At 38.7% G+C, this 7543-nt stretch overlaps 1 long non-coding RNA gene across 2 annotated transcripts in view; it reads right to left on the bottom strand.

Annotated features, from left to right (window-relative positions):
- LOC108448045 overlaps positions 1 to 6807 on the bottom strand; it is an 8131-nt gene extending 1324 nt beyond the window's left edge. The window contains exons 1-4 of one of the 2 annotated variants that reach the window (XR_001863830.1): positions 3373 to 6807; positions 2500 to 2619; positions 846 to 1005; positions 540 to 729 (exon numbers count right to left, since the gene is read on the bottom strand). This is a non-coding gene — a long non-coding RNA (uncharacterized LOC108448045). The remainder of the gene's footprint in view (positions 1 to 539; positions 730 to 845; positions 1006 to 2499; positions 2620 to 3372) is intronic. The other variant, XR_001863831.1, reaches the window with a different exon arrangement.
- Between the last annotated feature and the right edge of the window lie 736 nt (positions 6808 to 7543).

The raw sequence follows: 7543 nt of genomic DNA, 5'->3' as shown, positions 1-7543 counted from the left end.
CAAAAAAAAAAAAAAAAAAAAAAAAAAAAAGGAAGGAAGGAAGAAGAAGAAGAAGAGAAAAGAGAGAAAGAAAGTGTGGGTGTTCCAGAGACAACATGTTGTTACAATGTGCTTTTGGATTTGGTCAATTTTTTGAAAGCGCCTTTTTTTCTCTTTTTCTTTGGTGAAGCTGATTGCAAAGGTCGTGTTTTGATCACACTCAAGGGAGAGGGAGAAGTCTGGATTAAACACCTTGTGCAGATCCTTACGGATGAGCACCATGGCTGCAACAGCTAGGAGCTTGCTTGGTCATGATGATCTATTCTTTCTTTAGATAGTAGCGGGTGAACCAGGTTTCTTCTCTCTTTTTTCCTTAACTGTAACCAATGTTTTGAGCAATTCTGGTATTATTTTTTCTGACTTTTCAGCAGAATAATCAATGATAGATGTATGTAATTTTTAGCAGTGTAAGCTTTGAAAGAAATTATACAAAAAATGATACTTTCTTGTGCAAGGGATAAAACATTTCTCAAAACACCTAACATTACTATAATTCTTACTTTTTTTCATTCCCTTCTGGGCTGTATACTGTTTGGTAGTATGCATGCTTACATCTGTGATAGGATACTTGTACACACATATGTCATGCACTTTAGATGGTTTCCATTTAGATTTTTTGTTCATACTTTATGTTCATTTGTGCGTCAGTGCTAGGGCTGTTGGGATCAATAGGGTTTGAACTCAGCTTTCCTGAAAAATAGAATACAGTTCAGTAAAAAGTATATTTTAAAAGGGATAAATGTTTCCATTTTTCTTCTTACTAGCTTTAAAAAGAGTGACATACCATTAACACTATTGATTCTTACCACTAGTGACCCTTTCCATCTGGAGTGCTGACTGCCTGTGGCTTATTTCCATTTTTCCTGTTATGGTGAAAGGGCTGTGCCAGCTGCTGTGCCCTCACATCTCAGGGGACTGCGGTCTCAACAAGCAAAGCAACAGGAGTGGGATCCACTATGTGTTCACCTAAACATACAAGTACATAAATGATGAGGTCCTGTCAACTTTAATAAGCTTTTGCTTCTTAAGATTGCACTCAAGTTGTCTTCCAACGCACAAGACAGTTGATTGTGCTAAAGATGTAATTGATTATTCTCTGCTGATGTGTTTAGATGAAGGTCCAGCTATTTGTCCTCACTGAGTAGCTCACTCAGAAGAAAGCTACAGAAGGCTGCAGGACAAACATGGTCTGAGCTCTCCTGCACTGGTCTCTGAGTTTCTGTGGAGGGGAGCAGTAGCACACTGTGAGTCTGCCTGTGTAGCACCAGGCTGCAGCTTTTTGAGACAGCTTAATGAAAGTAAGATCAAATCTATGGGCATATATCTATGGCCATTTATATTTAAATTCAAAGGACAGTCAGTATCAAACCTTTGTAAGGCATGCATTGCTCTGCATTGTGATGGTAAGCATGCAAAGCTGCAGACCCGGTGGATAAATGCTCTGTCATGAGTATATACTTTTAAATGTAAACAAAGTAATTTATGTGCTCTCTTTATTATAAAACAAGAATTATCATTTTACCTGACCAGCATGGATTTCAAATGTGTTGTATCCCTGGTTTACTGATTGCTCTCCAGTGTGGACAGCATTCACTCACGCTTTTTCCCCCATGACACAGAAGATGTTTTGGAGCAATACAATTCTGACTTTTCAAATAGTTTGTGATTTTCCATTTCTAAAAATTTATTACTTCATTACATTTTTTTCTGTTTTCATCATGGAGATTTTGGGGATTTCAGGGTCTCTAGCTTACTGTGTTTCCATATACAAGGAATTCAGTCCTGTAGCATTCATTTTATGAGATCACCAAAAGACTAAAACAGGCCTTAGTGTCCTTTACCCCTCAAATCTTATTTTGAGCCACTGATCCCTTTAGAAATAATTGACAGTGAAATTATTTCACAACAGAAGCTGCCAATCAGCAGCTCCCCTGCATTCATAAACCCATCTTTAATGAACGCGGGTAAAGGTGATGAGAAATGCTTCAAAGCAGAAGCAAAGCAATTAATTTCCACTAGCTGTTGTTCATCTGCATTTTCTGTAGTAGGGTTAGGGTGTCCTGCAGCTAGAGAAAGAGTTATGAAGCCTCTTTCTAGTGCATATATATTTCTCACTTGAGTCAACCCATGTTAGATCTCCAGAGCATAATCTATCTTCTAGCCCAGACAAGTCCAAGAGGGGATAAAATAAAGGGAGAAAGTAGAAGCTTTCCTGAAATTCATTACACTTTCGTGAATTTCATAAACTAGATGTAGTCCTTTTATAAGTTTCTCCTGTCTTGAGGGAGGATCTTGGAATCTTAAGGTCCTTTTGACCCTACATTTTGTGATTTGTTTCTGCTCATTGTAACCAATAGAGATCATGCTATCCTAGTACAGAGATAACAATGTACAAGAGAAGAAAAATGAAAGCCTATGGCTAGATGATGGGCTACAAAAGAGGCTTTGTAGGCTGCATACCTTGCATTGCTGCTGAGCAAATTATGTGACTGTGGGCAGGTCAGAAAATTTCAAGTATCTATGGGGTTTTTTGTAATCACTGCCTCATATTAGGTTTTGAAGAAAAGCATTTTTCTTTGGCTGCAGGGTACAAGACCATTCATTAGTAGGAGTATTAAATAGCTGGCAGTTCCAAGATACTTTATAGAATTAAGTATTCAAACCTTTTTTTAAAAATCCAGTATTACTAAAAAAACCAATAAGTCTACTCAAGCATTTAATTTATTACCAGTGTTAAAATAAAAATTATACATTAGGGATTTAAGTGCTTCACTTCTTTCTGCATGTGAGATGTTCATACTAGCTGACACTTCTTTTCTTCAAATACTCAGAAACAGCCCTAGGGATAGCTCTAGCTACCCAGGAAAGGCAGTTGTCAAAAACCCTACAAATATTTCCTGGAAATCTGACTCTTACACTGAGGTTAAAGAGAGAAGACAGAGGGGAGCAAATTCTGCTTCTCCCTTTTCCAGAGTACAGATTTTCTTATTTTTTTGACAGAGGATAAAGCTTGGAGCTTGCTTCGATGAGGAGCTCTAAACATATTCTGTAAATTGAGAGTTCCCCTTTAAGTTTACAGAATATTCTTGTTCGAACGGTTTAAACTGAAGGGGAACATAGCAAATGCAGCACCAGTCAGTCATGTGTCCTGTTTGTGGTTAGTCACACAAAGCCAATTTTTTCAGATGCTAAGCTATACCCCTTTTTTTTTTTTAAAGAAAAAAGACTGAACACAGCTGCTCTTGACATAAAAAACAGTCACTGAACAAATAAAAAAAGCACTATGCTATGAAAGTAACAGCTGACATTTAGAAATTACTTCAGTGAGCTTACCAGAGAGATGCTGAGGACAAGACCTGCAAGATGATGAAGTACATTTTCTCATTTTCTTGAACTCAACCTGTGCATTTTTTCAGCATATCACATCATTCAGTGTGTCTCTGGCGATGGGTTTACCCAAAAGGTGTTCTTTATCAGGAGGTTGCTGGTGTTTCCTGTCATTGCTACATCAGTCCAAGGTGTTTAGAAGAATAAAAAACTGCTGCTACAGACAATGTCACAAAATTAAATTAAAGTTAAATTGAAAAGATACTCCTTAAAGTTATAACAAATGAAAGAGAAAATGTGATTGTAATACAACTTTTAAAAAAACCGAAACAAACATAAAACCCCTTAAGCACTGCCGTGAGTCATGAAACCTACTAATATTTTTAGTTTTCTTTTGTGAATCTTCTATTTCTAAGCTTTGTTTTCCACCACAAACATACAGGATCTACCCTGCATCTGTGTGAGGTAGGACTGGTGGCAGCCTCTGGCCATCCAGTCTACAACCATGCCCTTCTATATGAAGGACTGTAGCCACAATGAACATTTTTCCCACAGTTCTAAATAGTTGACCTGTCTGTCATGTTTCCTAACTGTCTCCTTCTTTGGCTTGCAAGGCAAATTCAAAGCTTTAATTCCACATCAGATCCAGAGATTTCCCTGGAATTTTTAATGGCAATGAAATTGAAGAGTTTCCTAGCACCTTTTCAGGGTCTCTGCAGAGAAGCGCAGACCACCATCAAATGAAGCAATTGCAGTGAGATAAAAATCTGGGCTTTACCTCATCCTCGTCCCTACAGGTGGTTCCTAACCTGCCAAGCAGTTTTTCCCAGCTCACAGAAACTCACTTTTGACTGCATCCTCCAGGCCACTTCTCCCATTGCTAACCTCTTCACTGTTTTCCCTAGCAATCCCCAACCAAACCCCGCTGAGCTTCTGCTTTGACCCCAGCTGGCAACAACCATTTGTTGGTTGGGTTTTTTCTCCTCAGGCTACAGCTGCTCAGCAGCTTCCTTGCACAAAAGCAGTTGTAACTGCAGACTTCTCCTCAAGGACAGGTGACTTAAAGACTTAAATTCTCTAGCCTCTCAGTCACATGATTTGGGGAAGGATAGAGACAGGCAAGACAGAACTTTCACAAAAACACAGTTCACCTGGAGCTAAGAGATGTTCCTTGACAGAGGCAAACATATCCATGGGTATCCTATGCCTAGTGAGATATGCTCTTCCTAAACAAAAAGGACTGTTCCTTTAAATCAACCATCAGAATATCCAGATCTGATCCAGCAGGCATATCTCCCATCCATGTAGATGCTATTATTCCATTCATATGGCCTGACTGCCTGGAAACATCTCTGCTGCCAAATCTACAGTGGTTTTCCCTGCAGCAATTGCTGCTGGCTTACTGTCCTCAGCCAAATGCCTCTGGCTGTGCGACAGCCTTGGATTTTGTATTCTGGATGGATTTTCTCTCATTTGTTTTTATGTAAGATGTTAAGTCTCCCTTAAGAGTGTTTTTTTCTGAAGGGAAGTCTTCACTCTTATGTTTAATTACAGAGCATGTGAGAAGAGACACTTCAGGCTGTTTTCTACTGAGTTCCTCTGACACCATCCCTCCTTCAGGCATCCCCATCAACAGGCAGTTTTTGCTTTGTGTCTTTCCAGTATAACTGAGCCTGATAGCTGTTATTCCAACCAGTTGGCGTCTGGGACATGAATGCCAACAGACAGTTCAGGGTAACCTAATAGCATTTTTTATTTTTCCTACCTGCTTAGCAAAGTCCAGATTTCACAATGTCAAAATAATTGGAATGTTACCCACCTGAGGATAAGTTAAACCAGCACATTTTGCTATGAGCTTTCAGTAAGCTGGTCAAATGAGGAAAGGGGGTGCAGTCTTGTTTTAAAGCATTGGTAGATGACTGGCTGTGCAATGAAAGTCTCTGTTGGCTCAGTGACAACCTGAATCAGCAGAGAGCTGGGGCCTGGCAGGGATGATGCTGCTGCTGCTGCCACTGCACTTTGCTCTCTCTAAGGCTGATTCTCTGCCACCAGTGGCAGAAGTGCGTGGGGAAGTGCCCTGGCTGTTCTAGGGGATGAAGGTCATTTCAAATAAAAGCTGAATGTGTAACATCTTTTCTGTGTCAGCTTTGTGCTCTTGTATCACTATTTGGCCATTCTTTCTCTCAAGTAGAAAATTGTCTCCTCTGATAAAGGATGTCACAGTGTATACCTGTTTAAATTGAATGAGTGTCTTATTTGTCAAGCAAGATGAGAGCCACTTGTTTTACTGTGTAATCCTCAGGGCAGAACAGCTCGTGGGGTTCCCCATAACTTCAGCATAAGTACTCACTACAATGAGTACTCCTTTCTGATACCACACTTTCTGATACCACTGATTCTCCTTTCTGATACCACATAGTCACAAAATCTCTGGAAATGGCACACTGCTGTTGCTCTGAATATCAGCCCATGGAAAAGATAGTTGTGCTAATGACAACACAACAGAATCAAGCATTTACAGTACTCCTTGGATCACCAGAAATCCCACAGGTTTGCCAGTCTCCCGTGACTGTTTGGATTGGTAGGCTAAATGCAATCACTGACAATGGTAAACCAGGAGGTTTTTCTCTGGCTCCGTTTTGGCCGGAGAACATCCCCAGGCACACTGGATTTCCTAGGGCATACACTTACTTTACTGGTTTATACTAGTGCACACAACCTGACAGCAGAGATCCTGACTATGAAAGCCCAGCAATAAGCTTGAGTTTAGACAAGGAGTAAGATAAAGTTCTTCAGTAGTCTCAGTGTTTTTCAAGAGTATGGGTGAAACTGCTCGCATCTTAGATGTGTCCTTGTTCAACCTACTGCATTCTGACTACCAGAAATTCTGCTAGATAATACTAATTAATAAGGACCTTAGCTGAAGAGGTGGAATCAGATTTTATGTAGAGCAATAAAGGAATAAGTGAAATTTGTCTCGTATGTCATCTGAGTAGTATGAAACACAAAACTTAACTGGGTGCTTATTCTATAGGTCTGATAGGGTAACTATCTTGAAAGTTATGGTGTGTAAAGACATGCAGAGGCCTTTTGGACTGGGTGGAGATTCTGGATTCAACAACTTAGACTTCAGATTTATGAACCGATGGATACAACAGACAGGAACAAAGTATGGAAACAAACAACAGGATTTAGGGCTTCTCAACACTGAGACTGACACAAGACTTTAATTGGCAAAGTGAATATGTGTCCTACAAAATGTCCTAGGCTAGAAAGCTGAAAAGAAATACATACTAACAGCTATGCTTCCATAATAATTCAGAATTGCTGTTTCAAGTACTGTATATCTATTTTCAAACACACATAGTTCAGTAGATAAGAGTGTACTTGCCAAAGCCTATGCAAAAAGCTAGAAAATTATTTTGTAAAGCTATCCTCCTTTGAAATAAATTTAAAAGGAATAAATTTATAATAAATTAAAAAGGAATAAGTTTGTATTAAATTACAAAGGAATGCTAATTGTCACATTTTTATTACAAAGCTTGGCTTGGATAAACTAACACATGAAATAACTTAAAATAGCTTTTCAGCCATTTCTTTGGTGATCTGAGCTTTGAGACCTGCATAATTGAGTAGGAAAAATCTGAAAAGCTGGCACATAATTTGTTTTAACTAAGACGAGTTCCATAAATTTGCCAAGCCAGTTTTCAGAAAATGCTAAGATTTTGGGGGTTGGGTTTTCTTCTCTTTGTTTTGGGGCGTTTTTTGGAGAAGTTTAAAAATATCAACAGTAAATTCTGGTAAATGAATAATGGTATCTGACACTTTTTGTAAGAAAATGTCTCTGCTTATAAGATTTTGGAGACTTCTCAGCTTCAAATCCCTTATAAACCAAGAATTTCCTCATAACATTATTTCAAAATACATTCTTAGCTGAAGTTTTTGAATCTGTGAGTACTGTTGCTGGATTTACATTTTCAAAAGCTATTCCACTGATAGAAATGGATAGGAAAGTTTATTATGCAGCTACTTATATATAGGGGAAAATAACACACTAGAGCAAGAAAGGAAATCTTAATATTTGGGCTACTGAAATAAACAGGGTAATAACAATATTTAGCATAAATGTGGAGAAAGTCATAGCTCAGAAACAAGCAGGTAGTATTTATTATGGGTA

This window comes from Corvus brachyrhynchos, unplaced genomic scaffold, assembly GCF_000691975.1.
Source record: "Corvus brachyrhynchos isolate BGI_N302 unplaced genomic scaffold, ASM69197v1 scaffold14, whole genome shotgun sequence".
NCBI lineage: Eukaryota > Metazoa > Chordata > Aves > Passeriformes > Corvidae > Corvus > Corvus brachyrhynchos.
Note: the sequence above shows the minus strand (reverse complement) of the source record. Positions and strands in the feature narration are given on the sequence as shown.